Below are 7609 nucleotides of genomic sequence, written 5' to 3'. Positions count from 1 at the left end.
TTTCTCTGAGTGTTATCCATGGACCTCCTGCATTGGAAGAGCTCCTGTTGACCCTGAAAGTTCTGGGCTCCATATCAGACCTGAGGAATCAGAATCTCTGGGGGAGGACCCTGGAATCTGCCTTTTAACAAGGTCTCTCCGTGTCCCTCTGCATCTGGGAGTTGGGAAGCTCTTGTTCAATGGTGACTGAAGTTGCTCAGAATGGCCTTTCAGAATCTTCACCTACTTTCCCTCCTTCCTCAAGTGGCGTAGAGATGTTGCGTTTTCCACTGTCTTCCACTACAGATGTTCATTATGTGATAGTTGGTTTCTAGAGTCTGCCACAGGACCTAATGACTAGAACCAGATACGACAGGAAAATGAGCTTGGAACTCTAAACAACACTTGAAAAGTTAAAAAAAATATCTTGGGAACAGAAGCCACGAATTGTCTGGGGCTACCTGTGCAGTTATTGTTGAAATTACTGGAGCTGTTGAATATTCGGAAATCAAATCCCAGAAACAAATTGGCCGTGCCCCTCAGTCAAAAATATCTGGCCCTGGGAGGTTCTGATGGGTAGGGACAAACGGGAACATGGGAAGAGAATGGGGAGGTTCAGGACTGCATGACCGAGTAGAAACATTTGGCCAGCAGGCCAGGAGCAGCTGCTCCCTGGGAACTGGGCACTTGGGACTTGCAGAGGGAGAGACAAGGTCTCAGCTAGCTGACGTCATCGAAACCGCTCGCTGGAGGCGTGGGTGCAGTTCATTGGGAAGGCGAGTGGCCGTCTGTCACGTGAAGGGTTTTGCTGATCTCTGACACTGGATATTTCCCCTTCCCCTGCTGCCAGGAACCAGGGGAGAGAGCTATCTGGGGCCTGAGACAGGGCCAGGAATGCCAGGCAGTCAGGGAAGGAGCCAAAGAAGATGATCCTTGTATAAACCCTGGCCGCTTGGGGTGGAAAATAAAGCAAAGAGGAGGAATCAAGATGGTTAGGGTAGGAAGTGTGCACTCACTCACCCCATCTATTGCTGTGCATCAGGCACCCTCACTGCGCAAGGCCAGCAGCTGCCCTGCCACTCCTGGGGGGCAGGCCAGGCAGAGGGGAGAGCCTCCTCTCTCAGTGTTAGACAGACCTGGGTTCAAGTCCCAATTCTGATACTTTACTTACTAGTTGTGTGATGCTGGCAAACCCAAGTTCTTTCTCAGATTGCTTCTTTATCAGTAAGATGAGGATGACTAAAGTACCCGTATGTAGGGTTACTGCAGAACTTGAATAGAGGTCATGTGTGTAACATGCTTAGTTTAGTGTCTGCTCATGGTTGACATTTGATAAATGTTAATTGTTATTATTACTATTACTAATCACAAAAGAAAGATCTTCAATGAGATATTTGGCCCCAAGTTATCAAATCTATCCTTAATCTCTTTCCCTATAGATTGAGATGGACCTGCTATCAAGAGTTTAAAGAAATGTCATCTTGTTTCCTGACTCCTTTCAGTGAAAAGTGTTTCTTCTCTGAATTTCTTTTCTACAGAAAAGAAATTGAAAGAACTTTTAGAGAACTGACATGTTCAGTCTTGAGCTTCACAGAGCTCTCCGTCTGCAGGGAAGAAAGAGGAAGAAAGAAGTAATTTCAGTCTGTGGGGGAGCATTTCAAAAGGGGAGGGTGAGGGGCTTGGGCTCAATTATTAATAAGTCATGAAGAAAAGTTTTGTCATGAAGAAGAAAAGGCTCTCTGTGTATTTCTCTCAATTTCCTTGAAATTTGGAGGTCTGGTTTTAGGAAGTTGCTAAAACTTGAAAAATTGCAGGCGCTGCATAGATTTTTGACAAAAGGTTGTAAAATGTGTACTCATCATGTTTAAAAGAATTATAAGGGCAACAGCGATATAGTAAGAAGAGCCTTGGTCTTGGGGAGAGAAGAGGTGGGTGTGCATTCTGGTCTACTTGCTGTATGACATAGGGTAAGGCACTAAACCACTCTGAGCCTCAGTTTATTCATCTATAAAATGGGGATGAGGACATCTACCTCCCAAGACAATGGAAGGATTACATACAGTTGTACTCAAGATATCTGTAAAATGATGAACAAACAGGAGTTTAAAAACCAGAATCTTCCAAGCAACAAAATGCTGAATATAGCAAAATCCAGTTCAGGTTTAAAAGACTAATATTTGAGTACTTACTGTGTCTAAGCATAGTAGACCTATTTCATTTAATTCTCATAAATAACCTGTGAGATAATGCTCTTATATCCATTTTATAGATGATAAACCCAGGGCACAGAGAAGTGAAGTAACTCATCCCATATCCCCCAAACTAGCAAGTATCAAAGCCTGAATACACACATGGGTGCTTTGAGCTCAGAGCACATCCTCTTTTTTACACTGCATGCACTCATGTGCAGTATCTCACCTAAAATGCACAACAGTCCTATGAGAACTGTATTATCACTTCCATTTAGTAGATGAGGAAAGTAAGGCATGGAGAGAAAAGTGACTTTCTTAAGGCCACAAAGTTAAAAAGTTTGAGTCAGGATTTAAACCAGGCAGCTCAACCTCAGGGTCTATACTCTTAACCATCACTCTAATGGAATTGTTCTAAAATTATTTTTAAAATAATCATTCACTTTCAAAATCATGGTATTGGAATGCCTGAAGAAAGAGTCACTGTGGCACAGAGTACAGGGTAATGAGGTAACCCACTGGGCTGTGAGCAACCCAGATGTACTGGGCTGTGAGCGACCCAGATGATGACCACCTGTATGTCACAGGGGCCACCCTGAGCAATTTAGGCACAGGGCAGAGCCAACCGTGATGGAAATCACAGTGACATCATGGAGGTGGCACTGGTAGCACACCAGCTCTGACCCGTGTGGATCAATTACATGCTTTGGTGGGGAACATTTGTTTTATAGCACTAAACTGCATCTGTGCAAACATATATCATCAATCCCCTTCCAAGTCCACAAAATGGAAAGACAAACCAAAGGGAAACCTCCAGAGGACCTGTGGAGGCTAGATCAAGTCTTTTGTCAATTGTTGTGCTCTTTGGAATTAATATATTTAAACGTCAGTAGTTCCAGTAATCTGGAATATACTCTATCCTGTCCTGAAATCCTCTTCCAGTCACGGGTCACCCAACTACAGTGCGCTCAATTTCTCCCTTCACCTGAAGGTGGCAGCACGAGCACCGATCGCTGTCTGGTGAGGACGCTCGGGGCTGTTGAGTCCCTGAGAGAGAAAATTGGGAATAGAAGATAAGAACGGGGTTAGATACAGAAATAAGACCCATGAACTCCGACTTCGGATAAAACATGTCATTCATTCAAACCCCTCCAGTCTAGCTGAACTTGAAACTCCCCATGAGCAGGCCTTGTGGGCCCAGTGCGGGGCGGTGCCCTGAGCAATATCCTGCGTGGATATCAGTCCCTTCGCGGCCAAACTGCAGCGCCAGGGCCGGCCCCTCGCATTTCCTAAGACCTGACAGAAATGCATCCCCTGCCACCGCGGATGGGGCGGGTCAGCTGCCCTCCCACGTGCTCTCCCCCCAGGGCACGGGCGAGGCCTGCAGCTCCGCATGTCCGAGGGCTGGGCGCCTGCGGGCTTCACTGCGCTTCCTTTCCCGCTTACTGCAGGAGCCCGCAGAAGCGGAGGGATTGGTCCTCGCTCAGCAGTCTCGGGACAGGAGGCTTTTCCCTTTAGATCAGACCAGTTATTTTGTCCCCCACTATTCCTGGCAGGGACTCATTCTCCGTCTCTTTCTATGCCTTCTCTCCTCCCCTCAAATGAATGCTAATCACATTCAAACCCAAAAGACTGGAGATTAAATGTGGCCTTCCTCAGGAATACTTACATTTGTAAGAAAGGAACTGGATACAACTGCATGATATATAATGGTGTCATTTCAGGCGTGTGGACAGGCTTTTGGGGGAGATCTTTTGGGGCAGTAGTTTTCTTTCTAGGATTTCTCACGTTGCATCTCCTAACTCAAAATCGGCTCAAGCCTTCCTTATGGCCATATGTATGTGGCCGAGAGGAAAGTCTGACTTCCTGGCAAACCTTCTCTTCGATGAAGTATGGGTGACCTTATTCATCTGAATAGCAACTTAGAGCTTCAAAATAGAAAAGGCATAAAACTAAGAAACTTCCTTAATCAAAGCTGACTCTCCAGAAATTGCAGTTGCTTTTATTCAGCTACAGGCTTGGGAGATACCCATTACTCACATGGACTTCTGACAGGTAAATGTTAATCCCTGGTGTTTATAGTTATGATAATTATGTGACAATTATGTGAACAGTGTAGCTGGCATCCATTGTCATCTACTGATATAGTCCAGTGCAAAGAATCATAAACTTAGTAGGTAGCACATTCTAATTAGCTTATCTCCCCCTTCCCCCCATGAAAGCAGGTATAATAATTATTCTGCTGTAAAATTACTCCTCCTTCTACTTTCCCTACCTAAATTCGCCTGCCTTTCAGTGAGCTCAACCTTCTAGCGAAGATTTCTTTGTCCCTCCCCTCCTCACCTTCTAACTCCTCCAAAAACTCCTCCCGAGCTTGACCACCCAGGAAACTGTCTGTCTGGATTATGCCGTATGAAATTTGATTATAGTTGATTAAACACGTTGTTGAATATTGCCCTGACTCGTTCTCAGTTTTCCTCTTGAAAGCATTATCTTCTGAAGTAGGCTGTAAGTTTTGAGAGGGCAAGAACCATATTCATTAATCCTAGTCTTAATAAGATGTATTAATAAGATTCATAGGATGCTTAATAAATATTTGTTTAATAGACAGGTATCAAGATGAAACTTTAATGTTGAGAAACAGGAACTATCATCCACTTAATCTTTTGATTAAAATTTCCTGAGTTTCAGCTCTGTGCCAGACCCTGTGCTGGGCTGTGTAGAGGGTATTAAATATTAGGAAGACATGGTCCTGTCTTGATTTGTAGGAAGATAAAGCATTCACAGAGCTCACCAGAAGGCAGTGTAAATGCCTTAAAAGTGTTGGAAGCAAAGTCGAGAGGGGCAAAGAGAGAGCTTTTGTGGCTGGTGGTTGTGGAAAAATTCAAAGAAAGAGCATCTGAGCAGGGCCTTTGAGTGTAGGATTTCAGAAGGTGGAGATGGGTAAAAGCTGCAGGCAGAAGGAACATTATGAGCAAAAGTAGGGGGATGGGAAATAAATCCTAAAACTTGCGTGGGGAAACCAAGAGATTCAGTTTGATTGCAGTGATGTCATAATAGTAACAATATCTGACATTTATTTATGCCTGGTTTTATGCTTTATGTATTTTATCTCATCCTAACCTCCCAACAACACATGAGGTAGGTACTGCTAATACTCTCATTTCATGGATGGGAAAGCAGAGGCTCAGATAATTTACCCAAGGCCAAAGCACTACTAGGTTGGGCTCTGACTCTGGAGCCAGACTATTCCCCCTCCAAGATGTATGTGGGAGGAAGTGAGAAATAAGATTGGGGATGTTATTTGGCAGGTCATATTAAATTGGGCCTTAAATGTCAAAACTCAATTTGGAGTTTTGTGGAGTTTTGTGGAGTTTTGTGGAGTTTTGTGGAGCTGCTGAAGATTATTGAACAGGTAAGCCATCCAATTAAAGCCAACCTTTAGGAAGATTAATATGGTGGTTGGAGGTGAGCTAGATTGGAGAGAACAGAAACAAAAGAAGAAAGACCAAGTAGGGGGGTGAATGCAAGTGGGGGATGAAAATTCAAACATAGAGTGGAGCAGTGAGAATGGGACATAAATTGTTGTGGGAGTCATTTCAGAAGTAGATTTCTGTAAGGCTTGGTCGCTTGGTGAAGTGGAGAGTTAAGGAAAGAGTGGACAGTGACTCCAAGGCATCAAGCTGAATCTTGAGGAGGTGGCAGCAACATGGACAAGCACAAGGAGGCAAGAAGAGCTAGTTAAAGATGGCTCCCTTAGGTTGGTCAGTGGAGTTGGTGAGACTATACTGGACTATATTTTGGTGGTCATGCACAATAGACAGGGGAGATACTGGTCTGGAACACTGGAATGAGGTTAGGGCTGAGGGTATAGATTTGGGAATCCTTCACAGTAAAGCCAGGAAAGAGCCCACTCATGGAGAGAGAGAGGAAACAGAGGAAAAGAGGGGGCCAAGAGGGTACCTAGATAGAACCTTTGGGAGGAACTGGAGGAAAACAAGTCACAGAAGTAGGGCATCAGTTAGAAGGGAGACTGAGGGGACATTACAAAAGCCAATGGAGGAAATTTTCAAGGCAGAAGGATGGTCAATAGTGTCATGTACTGTGGAAAATCAAAGAGAAAGAGGATTGAGTGCTTTGGCAACTAAGTGGGTCACTGTATCTAACACTAGAGAATGAGATAAATACATTATGGCACATGCATATGGTGGAATATTCTGTGGACATGAAAAAACCCAGGTTTTCTAAGAATATTAAAGGATTTGGCAAAGTGCTTATAATATAATTAAAGGATTTGGCAAAGTGCTTATAATATAATGTTAAACAATAAATAAATAAATAAAATAAGATTGAGAGAAAGGCCACAAACTATATATAACATGATCCTAAATTCATTTAGTCTTTATACCTTTTCTACATGAATAGAATATTAACATATACTGGAGTGTTTTCCTCTGTTTTCTGCCAGGCTCTTCTGCTCTTGTTGAGCTAAGCAGGGTTGTAGGCAGAGCTGAGAATTGGAAGGAGTTCAAAAGACTGGATTGCTTGGTATTGGAAAGGGCTTGGAGCTACTTGCATGAAGGATCAGTGAAGATCAGGAAGAGGGCAGGAAGAGGCAAGAGTGAAAGGGTGGTGAAGAAGGCAGATGAGTCCAGGTAGGGCAAAGAGCTTGAGAGTGAGTCAGAGAAGGGAGACATGGCTTGAGTTAGTGAGACTTGGAGGAGACATAGAGGTCTTCAGATTTTTGTGCTGATGTTTACCATGTCTCAAACAATGTGATTCCTTGTGTAGTTTATTTGAAAAACTGAAGCAAAAATTGAAATTCATTTTTTTACCAGTTGCTGATATTTTTATTTATTTTTTATTAACATCTTTATTGGAGTATAATTGCTTTAATTTTTTTTTTTTAAGTTTTTGGCTGCACCCCACGGCGTGTGGGATCTTAGTTCCCCGACCAGGGATTGAACCCGTGCCTCCTGCATTGGAAAGCAGAGTCTTAACCACTGGACCTCCGGGGAAGTCCCGAAATTCATTTTTAATGACTTTTTGGATGTTGTATAGATTAATCTTCTTTTCTAAAAAAAGCATTTAATGATGGAAAATTTCCAAACATTCACAAAAGTAGAGAAAATATTTTAATGAACCTGATTCACCCATCACTCAGCTTCAACAATTATTAGTACATGGCCAATCTGTTTCACCTGTACCCCCACATGCTCCTCCCACTCCATTACTTTGAAGCAGTCATATCATCTATAAATATTTCAACAGGTATCTCTAAAATACATGTTCTTCAAACATAAACAAAAACATTATCATACTTAGAAACCACCAATAATTCCTTAGATTACCAAATATTCACAGTTCACAGTTTCTCAATTGTCTTATAATAATTTTTTTTAGTTTATTTAAATTGGGATCCATAGTTCACACATTGCAAT

The sequence above is a fragment of the Delphinus delphis genome, chromosome 12 (assembly GCF_949987515.2).
Source record: "Delphinus delphis chromosome 12, mDelDel1.2, whole genome shotgun sequence".
NCBI classification, from domain to species: domain Eukaryota; kingdom Metazoa; phylum Chordata; class Mammalia; order Artiodactyla; family Delphinidae; genus Delphinus; species Delphinus delphis.
This window is presented reverse-complemented; position numbering follows the sequence as displayed.